This window comes from Amphimedon queenslandica, unplaced genomic scaffold (genome assembly GCF_000090795.2).
Source record: "Amphimedon queenslandica unplaced genomic scaffold, v1.1 AMPQUscaffold_13227, whole genome shotgun sequence".
In the NCBI taxonomy this organism is placed as follows: domain Eukaryota; kingdom Metazoa; phylum Porifera; class Demospongiae; order Haplosclerida; family Niphatidae; genus Amphimedon; species Amphimedon queenslandica.
Genome location: NW_003546537.1, coordinates 54,426 through 59,015, shown reverse-complemented (window position 1 = coordinate 59,015; position 4,590 = coordinate 54,426). Strand labels below are relative to the sequence as shown.

Below are 4,590 nucleotides of genomic sequence, written 5' to 3'. Positions count from 1 at the left end.
TACGGAACCATGAAGCACCATGGTGCAATGGACTCGCCCACTGGAATCCACTGGAGTGATATGTGTTACTTGTATTGTGATATTTTAAGCAATTTGAAAAAAATATTACTGACTGCATAGTTATAATGATAAGTAAAATAAGCTATGGGCGTGGTCAAGAACTAGCTAAATGATATGGCACATGGGTAGAAGAAAGAAGAAAAGTTGAAATTTATTTTAGCGTCTGAAGCAATAAATTTTCCCTAATACTTAAAAGACACTGAGTGAGTTTGATTGCTCCTGATTTGTCCCGTGACATCTGAAAAATTTTCAAAGGGGGGCTAAATCACAAACTTTGAGCAACTGTAACTCACAATCAATGAAGTTAGGAAAAATCTTTCGTTTAGTTTTTTGTTAAATGGCATTTTGTACCTCTGAAGCAAATTTCGGCTCTGTAGAGTGAAACATGAACTCTCACTTGGAGAGAGGTCCCCCGGTTTAGCAGTTCACAGCTTTTGGTGCCACTGCATGCTATAAGAGCATAACTAGATGAAAGAAAGCAACTTTATCTGTTGCTAAAAGAAGAAATATAGCTCTAGACTGCTCGGACAAAAAGATATTTTTTAAAAATCAAATAAACTGTGTGGACAGAAGGACAGAATGACAACACAACTGCACCTACGCAAACGTGGCAAGTACAATAGGCTCTACTGTTACTGCGACATCATTGACACAAGCCTAAATTTAAAATCAAATAGAATTACCAACCAGAAGCAACATACTTCAGTATCATTTTGTAAAGGCGAATTGTGCTCGGAGTACAATGGTGATTAACTTGGTGAGGAATCTAGATCACTAAAATCATCAACATCATTATCAACAACCATACCAAAAATTATCAGTATAATTAAACATTTTTAATTACTGAAGTCCTTTACAACCAGCCACATGCTTCCTTACCCTCATTAAATGGAATTCTTTTAGTACATTTCCAGAAAACTTCAGTCACATAGTATATTACAAAACACAAATGAATAACAATGATGCTAAAACTCACTGCTGGGTGTACATCAATTCTAAATTCAATATTTATGTTAGCCTGAATTGGCCTAATATAGATCCTTGCACTACCCAGCCTACTACGCAAAAGTTGTGGAGACTGACAAAAGGGAGACGGGATGACTTCGAGATCTCTTGTACACGGGATGCAACGCATCAGCTCGAAGCCCACAGTTTTTCTTAGCTTAGTGAAATTCTGATACAATAATTCCTGGAACTCTTCTGTGGTGCAGTCAACATTGGCTATTGTGATATGCTTGAATCACAGGCCCAATGCTTCACATTTTATAACAGTAGTTGGCACTCTTTCACTGTCTTTTTCTGCAAGGCACATAAAATTGTGTCCACCTGGACACCTTCCTTTTCTTTGACGAAATGCTACTGTCACAGCCCTTCCTCTTGAATATGGAATCTTGATGCTTTGCTCTTGTGATGGAAGATACAACATCTATATATGCTTGACTAAAACGATCCCAACTTCCTACATAATAGTAAAGTAGCATAGTTTTTTGATCTAAAACGACAAGTTTTAAGCTTGGCCCTCAGATCTTCACTGACCTAAAGTCCAACTTTCACTATGAAAACTTTGTGGTGTGTGTTAACTTTCAAGGCCTGAAAATGCTGCAACTAAAATTGTTTTTGATTTCAACAAAGTTTCCTAGTAGATGTTGGGCTTTTTAAACCTAAGGCCCACCTCCTCAAATTAAAAAAATAGTTGCCACATAATGTTACAGATTACTAAATATTAAACTACAAAATAATTGCCCCACAGTTTATTAGTCAACTCACTGGATTGTGTCCCAAAACTAGAGGATGATGGTCCAGGCAGGGCATTATTGAGTACTTCTCTGCTATCCGGGTTGGCATGTCTGATAGCCTCAAGAGGGGCGAGCCTGAAAATGCGGATCCACGCAGATCAAATGTGGATCAGGCCATAGATACAGTATACAAAAGGGATTGGAAACGGCCCGGTATCATGTGATCCTTTTCTTAACATTTCAATGAGGCCACAAAAATTGTCAAAAAAACTAGGAGTGTTACGGGTTAAAAATAGATATCCAGGGATATTCTTCAGAAAAGACTCGAGAAAATCATCTGTCTAATGACTCTAAGATTTGAGTAATCCCCATTCTAGAAAAACTTTAGGTTCATGAAGCTCTTTTTCGAAGGTCTATAAAATGGTACTCTTTGCAATAATCCATTTTAGTATGATTTGAGATCTTTTCTCCCTCTAGCTTCTACATTGATGCCACAACAGCTATTATGCTGAGATGTCTAGATTGATGTGACTGTTATCCAATGTACCGAGTGTTTTTTACTTAATTTTATTATAAGCCGTGTTTTATTGAGGACATCAAAAATAGTGGGACCTATGGTGAAATTTCTCCCTATGGCAACTTCACTATGACTAATGACAAAAATCTGTGGCATTAGTATTGTTCCATAACAATTTCTCTAATCTAATGAGCTACAATGAAGTGACTATTTTTGTCCTTTGGATATTTGGAAGGCTGCTTCTGCAAGTGAAGAATACTGCCGTTTATTGATTACTTTTGATAAACTCGCTATGCATGCAACTTTTATTTCATTCGAACTATTAGTTTTTACATTATAGAATTGTTGTCAACTGTCAGTGATACTACAGGGTCAAGAAATATGAAGTAAACAAGGTTTGTAAGTTTAACATCGATAGGGTGGCCATTTTGAATCAAATTAACTCGTAATGCACATCAATGAATAATTATCCGACTGTTTCCAATCCCTGTAAACTACTGTATCAATGATCAGGCTGAAATGCAGATGGGGCGGATCGATGCGGGAACACTTGTGGATCTGTACTGAAACTTTAAGGATCTGTCTGCAAGAATATCTATGCGGGAATTTTTATCAGCTCCATTTTGAGTCTTTAATAAAAAATTTATTTTTATTGCTGCCTAGTATTATTTTTGCTATTTTAATAAATACTAGCTGATTATTGTTTCAATAATACTGTGAAACATAGTTCTGTGGATTTAGTAATTTGTTTTTTTTTAAACACAGTATGCACTTGAGTAACTTTTTATATCATGATTTATGCGTGAATGTGATCCAGAACCATAAATCTTACAGTGGATCTGTCAAGGAATATAATAAATTCTTAGTTTTTACTGACAAAGTCATATCTTTAACACAATAGGAAACTGCTGATGACATATGAACTGCAATTTTCAAACTTAAATTGAATAGGAATTTAAAAAAAATTTGATTTATTACCACCAGAATTGAAGGTATAACTGTCTCTACTGTACATTAATGCTCTGAATTTTATGTAGATAGCTAGCTAGTCATATACACAAGGTATTGCAGACTGAAATGTTTTCCACATGAAAATGATTCTGATCATGAATCATCACCACAGAAAAGTGGAGATAATGATGGTTAAGACAATAATTCAATGCATACTGTTTTTATTTTGAAATTGTGAGCATTAATCAAAAAGAATAATTATCGAATTATTAGCAGATGAACAGTTTGTGAAAGCTTCTTACCCACCTACCAGGAATAACAAAAATTTCAGGGTAGTTTCATATAGATTATAAAATTTTGTCCATTGCATTTAAAAGTGATGTGATACAATTAAAAGTCATGAAGTTTCAAGTTTGTTTATACATACATTGCCATTAACAGTACCAATTCGACTCATATAGATCCCTTATCAAGTGAAGTATTCACAAGTTATAGAAGGGCTTAGACACATATGAATGATGTGGTTGTGGCCTCATTCATGCAGTGTAATTACTTTGTATTCTTTCATTACCCTAAACTTACATTACATGCAGTCACAAGAAACACTTATGTCAGTATATAACCAGAGAAAATAGCAACTCAAGACTGAATTTAAGGATGTAGATAGAATAAACTGAGCAACTGCAGTCAAGGTGCTCAGTTTGGCGAGAGGTATTTCAACTTGTGATCTTTAATTATTACAGGTAATGGTTGTATGTTTACAAGAGGAATTGCTCAAGAGGACTCCGTGGCATAATTCTATAAAAAAGAAACTGCAACAATTATATCAGCTTATAGATCTAACTGACAAAAAATAATTGAGAGAAGAATAACAAGCAGCCTATACCTGTAACAAAACAGTAAACTTGAAATGATAAAGTTTTTATCAAAGACTCAAATAGAGCTGATAAAAAACAACACTTACGGATCTGTATTGAAGTACGGAACAACTAGAAAACTATACGAATTTGTCTGCAAGAATGACATTTATACATCAGGAGAGAATTTTATCGGCCAAATTTTAGTCTTTGATACGAACTTTATTATCTTTGCAGTTTCAGTACATGCAGGTAAGTTGATTATGATCACTATGTTGATAATATTATTTTTGTTCATTACATACTATAGCTAGTGTTTTGTGACAGTTAGCCAACAGATACACTGATGTAATCCTCTTGAGCTATTCCTTTTACCTTGTGTAAACATGCAACCATTGCCTGTGATAATGAGAAAACAGACTACTATTACTAGATCTAACTATTCAGCAGTTAACACACTTAACATCAG

The 4,590-nt window shown here is 34.8% G+C and overlaps 1 long non-coding RNA gene across 1 annotated transcript; it reads right to left on the bottom strand.

The window, feature by feature from the left end:
- Positions 1-1,354: 1,354 nt before the first annotated feature.
- LOC109584251 (uncharacterized) lies at positions 1,355-1,881 on the bottom strand. The gene is made up of 2 exons (XR_002185920.1): positions 1,828-1,881; positions 1,355-1,552 (listed from the first exon to the last, which is right to left on the bottom strand). It is a non-coding gene; the product is annotated as an uncharacterized LOC109584251 (long non-coding RNA).
- Between the last annotated feature and the right edge of the window lie 2,709 nt (positions 1,882-4,590).